The sequence below is a fragment of the Callorhinus ursinus genome, unplaced genomic scaffold (assembly GCF_003265705.2).
Source record: "Callorhinus ursinus isolate GAN/ISIS: 27379988/994484 unplaced genomic scaffold, GSC_fseal_2.0 scaffold348, whole genome shotgun sequence".
Classification (NCBI taxonomy): Eukaryota; Metazoa; Chordata; class Mammalia; order Carnivora; family Otariidae; genus Callorhinus; species Callorhinus ursinus.
In genome coordinates this window covers 17,452-26,203 of record NW_027397403.1, presented here as the reverse complement: position 1 = coordinate 26,203, position 8,752 = coordinate 17,452, and the positions used below count along the sequence as shown (strand labels likewise).

At 44.9% G+C, this 8,752-nt stretch overlaps 1 pseudogene; it reads left to right on the top strand.

Annotated features, from left to right (window-relative positions):
• Nucleotides 1–451: 451 nt before the first annotated feature.
• LOC112818586 (annexin A3 pseudogene) overlaps nucleotides 452–8,752 on the top strand; it is a 21,656-nt pseudogene continuing 13,355 nt past the window's right edge.

The window sequence follows — 8,752 nt, the reverse complement described above, 5'->3', positions numbered from 1 at the left end:
CTGGATTAGGATAGGAAAAAATGGTGCTTTCTACCAGGCTAAGGATCCATGACTTCCTTAATACTTTCCACTACTGAATGCTTTGGGGCAGGAGAAGATGATAATCAATGCAGCCTTCCCATTAATACTGAAAGGCTGTACATGGGTTAGCTGTGAGTGTGAACTCTAACACTGAGCCAGGGTTCGATTCCTAGCTCCACCTCTTATTATTTGTATGATCTTGCACAAGGTATTCCTTTTTCTGTGCTTCAATCTGCTCATCTCTGAAACAAGAATAATGAGACTTTCACCTCCTAGAGTAGATTGAGGAACCCATGGAGCAATGCAAGTGTTCTATGTCACATGGCTCTCTGGTCGGGCTGGGAGAGGCAGACTGAGGCAGGGACACAGGAGGCTGGTGCAGGAACCACAGCAGGAAAGGCTGAATGTGGAGGAGAAAGGAGGTGGTACAATGCATGAGACCCAGGAGGCAGGAATACAGAGGATGGAAATGGCAGGTAAGCAATGGGATGGGAGCCCTGAGAAAGGGCAGGTGTCCAGGGAGGCTCTGATCTCTGTCATTGGCAACCGGGTGGACAGAGATCCCTCCTCACACAGAGGGGTCCTGGAGGACGGTCAGGTGAGGGAGTGGCAGGGAATAAGAGAGCATCAAGACCCTTCCCCTGCTCTGCCTGTCTTCTGAGATGCACATCGCACGTCACAGGGTCTGTGGCCCTCGGGTACATTTATTTTATACTCTGGGTCTCACCACGGGTCCCACAGCAAGACCACGTCTCAGTTACTGTCGTATCCTTAGTGTCTGCTGTGTTCAATGTCTGCTCAGTGTTTTGAGAGTAGAGGGAGCGAAAGAGCGGGAGGGAGGGCCGAGCTTTTGTATGATAGAGGAAAACACAGATGACAATTCCATTTTTAAAAAAGATTTTATTTATTTATTTGACAGAGAGATAGAGAGAGCACAAGTAGGCAGAGCGGCAGGCAGAGGGAGAGGGAGAAGCAGGCTCCCCAATGGGCAGGGAGCCTGACGGGGGCTTGATCCCAGACTCTGGGATCATGAACTGAGCTGATGGCGATGCTTAACCAACTGAGCCACCCAGGTGCCCCAACAATCCCATTTTTTACCAGCGCAGATTCAGGAGCTTGATAAAACTTAGCAAAAAAAAAAAATGTTCTTTGACAATCTTTCAACCAAAACTTGTATTGTTAATAAACTATGAACCAGTGCTAACAGGACAGATTCCAACTAATTTGAAAACTTGCCTGTTACCCACAGGAATCTTTGTCTAAGTATTTATGGCATCTTGCCCTGAGAATACCTCCTCCCTGCAGAAATTAGCAACATCATCAAAACTAAAGCACAAAGCAAATAAAAAACCCTGGTCAGGTCAGACAAATGGCCTATAGCATGCCTTTTGTTAGAGAAATGTCAATTGTAAAGTATAAAAAATGGATATCCTTTTATAAATGTGTAAAGCATTATAAAGATGATGAAGAAATACTTATTCACTAAAACAGTGCTCACCCAAAAGGAGGGAATTAAAAGAGGATAGAAACAGAGAGGAAACCCAACGTGAGAGCTCAGCACACTCACACATGATGAGAGGGACCATCAAGGTGAGGCTCAGGGCCCCAGGGCGGGTAACACTGGGAGAAGCTGGAGGAAGCAGCAGCCTCATCCCAGGAGCCAGGTGCTCTTGGTGTTTCATTCATCCTGTGTTCTGCTGTATTATTTCCCTTAAATTTGGTTGAATCACAAAAGCATTCAAGCCTCAGTCACATCAATAGGTGATATGCTTACAACCAAGCTCAATTTGATGTTGACACACAATTACAGAAGCAACTTCCATTAGTTCTCTCTGCCGATGCTCCAGGATAGGTTTTCAGAGAAGAACAGAGAGCACAGGATAGAAGACCTATCTTGATCTGATTCTGGTGATTTACAATCACTCTTGAATAGTAATTCTGTTCTGTAGATTTCTGCTCTGTAAATTAGATTACCCAAAATAAAACCATTTACAAGGAATTTTCTCCACTGATCCTTTACTTTATAATCTTGCTTAACTTTCTCTAGGACATAAGACCTTCTGTTCCTATTAGGCAGGGCAAACTGAGCCAGATGCTGACAGGGTATAAAAACAGTATGTGTTGAAAAGGGCTGGAGCTCTGCATTGAGTCTTGATCATGTCATCAACAAGAGGGCAGTGGTGGCCCCTGGGCATCCACTCAGGCCATCATGCAGAGAAGAATTACAGCCCAATAATGAACCATGCAACTCAGTCCATCATGGGGCTTCCTAGTCAGTATCCAGGGGACTCAAAGCCCACAAGTGATGACAACCCCTGGCAAGGCTCAGGATCCCACAGCACTAGGAATCCCTCTGCTCCTCCCAGGAGGGTGGGAGAAGCCTGAGGTGACTGAGCATTTGTCTGGCTGGCTGTCTCCCTCCACCCGCACTCCATGTTCCTCCCTCACTCACAACTCATCCCACTCCAGGCACCACCTGTGCTGATGGTGGCCCCTCAAAGCCACCACCTGCTCTGTTGTGGCCACGGGAGACCCTGGATGGTCTCTGACTCTTAGAGTTGCTGTCTCAGCTCAGCCTGACTGGTTTTCATCTCTCTGTCCCTGAGGAACCAGGCTGTTCACACAAAGTGCACAGGGTCCCAGGACTGTGATCCCAGGGACAGAGAGGTGCTGGCTGTTTCTGGTGTTGGAATGTGCTTTTCCCCAGGGCTCACGCTATCTTCTAGGGAAGCCTGGCCTGACAGCTCGAGAGAGGAGCCATGTTCTCTCCCCATCCTCTCCTCCACTTGCTCTGGATTTCTGCTGGGCCCGCTGAAGAATGGAGACCCGAGATCCACCTCACCCCCGAGTGGGGCTCTATTCCAATCAGCATTTTCAGGGTCTTCCTTCTAGCTTGGTCCCTAGCCAGTCTTAGGAGCCTAACCTGGGGAGACACTTACTGGTTCCTCGTCTGCCTCTTGAGGTGACACTTTGAGATCCAGGAACCATGTCTCCATCCAGGCGTGGAGGCATGGAGTGATGGGGAGCACACAGCCTAAAGCCCCTAAGAGAAAAGCTGAAAGGACTGATGTGACCAGGAGAGGGAAATGCAGTTTCTGGGAGCTCACACTGGAAAACAAGGCTTCACCATTATAGACAGTGATGGTACAGAACACGTGGGAGGCTGGACATGTGACAGGATCACTTTGGGAGTAAAAGGCACTGGTCACTGCTGTCGTCAGCTGACAGACACATAATCCAGACCCATTCGAATTAGACATTTTATGTGGGGAAGACATCTGCCCCCAAAGACACCTGTCTGAGGCAGAAGTTCCCAATGCCTGGAATAGCTCAGCCAGGCCCAGCTCCTGCCCACATCACTCTGTCTCCGGCCCCTGAACGCGCACTGGGCCAACGTGGGCTTCTTCGTGGCGCCCGATCCCTCCCTGGCTCCTGATGCTCTCCCTCCTCCCAGGGTCTAGCAGGCTAGTGTGCTGGGAACCTAAGTTTTGTCCCCCACTAGGTGCAACATGCAAAGGCCCTCTCCCCACAGAAGGGACCCCTGAAATGCAGAGGCGGGGCTCCCCCTAGTGGTTGGGAGCCCAGAGATCATCCCACAGGACCTTGTCCCTCATCCCCCAACTAGGGTTCCTAGCAACATGACACCTGCCCAGAGTGATGCCAACAGGAGCCTGACTGACAGAATGGGGTTAGGGGACATCGGGTGTGAAGCTGTGTAAGTATTAACACAGCTGCAGAGTCAGTATTGGTTAGCAAATCACCCCCCCCACACACACACACACGCCCTGTAGTCAGAGTGAGCTTCCTGGAAGAGGAGGCATTTTACATTTTGGTACTCATTAAGTTTACAGACTGACACGAGATGCAATTTAGTACTAACAACTACATATCACCAAAAATCTGACAACCTTCATAATCAGCAATTACTTCTCATACCAGGCACATTTTCTGGTCACTTTTCCTCTAACAAGTTTATGTTTATAGGAGCATAAAATTAATAGATCATATAGAAATGTCCACTCACTGGCCCAATGCCTATACAAGGGAATTCTTAATATCTTTCCTTCGATTACTTTTTTTTTCCTGCTATGTAACTGTACTCAATGTAAGCTCATCAGGAAGGAACATCATTAGCGTTCTCCACTCGTTCACTTCTCCGCTAGCACCCAGTCGCATTTCTTACTGAATTCCGTGTCAAATCAATACAACTCACTTCTTCATTTCCCCAGTAACTGATAAAGTCTCTACCACCCTGCTCTGTGTTCTGATTCTGCTGCAGGGATTGTATGTACAAGTGCAAGGAGCAAACAAAAGAGAGACTGAGGGATGGATGAGTTCACAGAAGTCCAGACACGCTAATGCAGGGTCAGCATGGACTCTAATCTCAAACTGAATATCACAAGAAATGAGAGAATATTTCATGGTGCTGGAGAGGGACACGTTTTCTTAAACAGGACTCCAAAGTATGCAAAGTATGTAGTCAACAAGAGATTGACTACAAAATTGAGGAACTCTGTTTAATCAAAGTGGTTTACACCAACTTTAGACAGAAGATAGATTAGCTGAGGATATTTGTGACAGGTAAAACTCAAAGAGATAGGGGGGTGGAACAAGATGGCGGAGGAGTAGGAGACCTAGATTTCATCTGGTCTCAGGAATTCAGCTGAATAGGGATCAAACCATTCTGAACACCTACGAACTCAACAGGAGATCGAAGAGGAGAGTAGCAACAACTCTCTGAACAGAGAAGCGACCACTTACTGGAAAGTAGGACGTGCGGAGAAGTGAATGCGAGGCGATATTCGGGAGGATAGATGGTGAGGGAGGGGTCCTCCGTCGGCCACTTCCGGCAAGTAATAGAGCCGCGGAGCACAAAATCGGACCTTTTAGAAGTTGGCTCCGCTGAGGGACATTGGTGCAGTGGCTAAGCGTGGGGTGGAATCCTCCCGGGACAGTGTGGTCTCAGGACCCTTGGGGTCACAGAAAGACCGGGGGTACCTGAGTGCCGCAGAGCTCCCAGGTATCAGAGCGGGGAAGTCGGCTGCAGAGATGGAGCTGAGGCGCAGACTCTCAGCTCGGGGTTGCCATAAACTGTGATCCGCGGCCCAGTCGGGCCACTGCTCCTCCAGCAGGGACCCAACAAGCAGCAGAGCCGGGGAGACTCCCCTTTCTCCCCCGGGAGGAGTGGTGCAGGAACGCACCGCAGGGATCTGCTGGGTTTGGAGACTCCACACGGGGTCGGGTGCCAGAGATACAAACGCTCGGTCACAGGCCGGGTGAGCACGGAGTGCGGCCAGAGACCGGGGAGAGGGGAGTGACTGCCTTTCTCTGGGGGCGCACTGAGGAGCGGGTCCCTGAGTTCTCAGCTCCTCCAGGTGGAGATTGGGAGGCCACCATTTTCGCCCTGGTCCTCCAAAGCTGTACCGAGAGCTTGCAGGGAACAAAAGCTCCTGAGAGCAAACCCGAGCAGCTTGCTTAGCCCAGACCGACAAGGACGGGACAATTCAGCCTCCGGCAAAGACATTTGGAAAACACGGCAATAGGCCCCTCCCCCAGAAGATCAGCACGAACAGCCAGCAAGCCAAGACCAAGTTTACCGATCAAGGAGAACTGGAGAACTCCAGCGCTAGAGGAATACTGCACATAGAATTCATGGCTTTTTTTTACCATGATTCATTAGTTCATCAAGTTAATTTTTTAACTGTTTTTTTTTTAATTTTTCTTTTTCCCTTTTTCAACCAACATCTTATCAATCTTTTTTTAAAAAAAACATTTTTTATTTTTCATTTTTAGAGTCATATATTATCCCTTCATAGTAGTTACCCTTATTTTTGGCATATATATATAAGTTGTTCTCTCTTTAAAATTTTGAGATACACTTTCTTCTAACAGATCAAAATATACCCTAAATCACTAGTGTATGGCTTTGTTCTAGTCTCCTGCCTGATCACATTCTCTCCCTTCTTTCTTTCTTTTTTTTTTAAATCTTCTTCTTTCTTTTTTCAAACAACTTATCTTATCAATCCCTTTTATAAAATCTTTTACACTTTTCACCTTTATAGTCATCTTCCATCCCTTCATTGTATCAACCCTTATTTTGTACATATATGTCTTTCTTTCTTTAAAATTTTAGGAGGCACTTTTTTCTAACAGACCAAAATACGCCCAAAATCTAGTGTGTGGCACTGATCTATGCACTAGCCCGATCATATTTGGTCATATTCTGCTTTTTTTGCATTGTTCTGTTTTTTCTCTTTCTTTTTTCTTTCTTTCCCTTTCTTTTCCCCTTGTTTCAGGTATTTTCTGATCTGCATAGAGTATATTTGCTGGGGACGTTGTAAACCTGTTAGCATTTTGTTCTCTCATTCATCTATTCTCCTCTGGACAAAATGACAAGACGAAAAAAATCACCTCAGCAAAAAGAACAAGAGGTAGTACCGTCAGCCAGGGACCTACTCAATACGGACATTAGTATGACGTCGGACCTAGAGTTCAGAATCATGACTTTAAAGATACTAGCTGGGCTTGAAAAAAGCGTGGAAGTTATTAGAGAAACCCTTTCTGGAGAAATAAAAGAACTAAAATCTAACCAAGTCAAAATCAAAAAGGCTATTGATGAGGTGCAATCAAAAATGGGGGCACTAACTGCTATGATAAATCAGGCAAAAGAGAGAATCAGTGATATAGAAGAACAAATGATGGAAAATAAAGAGGCTGAGAAAAAGAGAGAGAAACAACTACAGGATCACGAGGGCAGAATTCGAGAGATAAGTGATACGATAAGACGAAACAACATTAGAATTGGGATCCCAGAAGAAGAAGAAAGAGAGGGAGGGGCAGAAGGTATATTGGAGCAAATTATAGCAGAGAACTTCCCTAATGTGAGGAAGGAAATAGGCATCAAAATCCAGGAGGCACAGAGAACCCCTCTCAAAATCAATAATAATAGGTCAACACCCCGACATCTAATAGTAAAACTTACGAGTCTCAGAGACAAAGAGAAAATCCTGAAAGCAGCTCACGAGAAGAGATATGTAACCTACAATGGTAGAAATATTAGATTGGCAACAGAGCTATCCACAGAGACCTGGCAGGCCAGAAAGGACTGGCAAGATATCTTCAGAGCACTAAAGGAGAAAAATATGCAGCCAAGAATACTATATCCAGCTAGGCTATCACTGAAAATAGAAAGAGAGATAAAAAGCTTCCAGAACAAACAAAAACTAAAGGAATTTGCACACACGAAACCAGCCCTCCAAGAAATATTGAAAGGGGTCCTCTAAGCAAAGAGAGAACCTAAAAGCAGCAAAGATCAGAAAGGAACACAGACAATATACAGTAACAGTGACCTTACAGGCAATACAATGGCACTAAATTCATACCTTTCAATAGTTACCCTGAATGTAAATGGGCTCAATGCCCCAATCAAAAGGCACAGGCTATCAGATTGGATTAAAAAACAAGACCCATCAATATGCTGTCTGCAAGAGACTCATTTTAGACCCAAAGACACCCCCACATTGAAAGTGAGGGGGTGGAAAGCCATTTACCATGCTAATGGACACCAAAAGAAAGCTAGGGCAGCAATCCTTATATCAGACAAATTAGATTTTAGATCAAAGACTGTAATAAGAGATGAAGAAGGACACTATATCCTACTTAAAGGGTCTATCCAACAAGAAGACGTAACAATTGTAAATATCTATGCCCCGAACATGGGAACAGCCAATTATATAAGGCAATTAATAACAAAAGCAAAGAAACACATTGACAACAATACAATAATAGCGGGGGACTTTAACACCCCCCTGACTGAAATGGACAGATCATCTAAGCAAAAGATCAACAAGGAAATAAAGACTTTAAATGAAACACTGTACCAAATGGACTTCACAGACATATTCAGAACATTCCATCCAAAGCAACGGAATACACATTCTTCTCTAGTGCCCATGGAACATTCTCCAGAATTGATCACATCCTAGGTCACAAATCAGGTCTCAACCGGTACCAAAAGATTGGGATTATTCCCTGCATATTTTCAGATCACAATGCCTGAAACTAGAACTCAGTCACAAGAGGAAAGTTGAAAGAACTCAAATACATGGAAGCTAAAGAGCATCCTACTAAAGAATGAATGGGTCAACCAGGAAATTAAAGAAGAATTAAAAAAATTCATGGAAACCAATGAAAATGAAAACACAACTGTTCAAAATCTTTGGGATACACCAAAGGCAGTCCCGAGAGGAAAGTATATAGCAATACAACCCTTTCTGAAGAAACAAGAAAGGTCTCAAATACACAACCTAATCCTACACCTAAAGGAGCTGAAGAAATAACAGCAAATAAAGCCTAAACCCAGCAGGAGAAGAGAAATAATAAAGATCAGAGCAGAAATCAAGGAAATAGAAACCAAAAGAACAGTAGAACAGATCAAGAAAACTAGGAGCTGGTTCTTTGAAAGAATTAACAAGATTGATAAACCCGTGGCCAGACTGATCAAAAAGAAAAGAGAAAGGACTCAAATCAACAAAATCATGAATGAAAGAGGAGAGATCACAACCAACACCAAAGAAATACAAACAATTATAAGAACATATGATGAGCAACTCTATGCCACCAAATTAGATAACCTGGAAGAAATGGGTGCATTCCTAGAGATGTATCAACTACCAAAACTGAAACAGGAAGAAATAGAAAACCTGAACAGACCTATAACCACTAAGGAAAT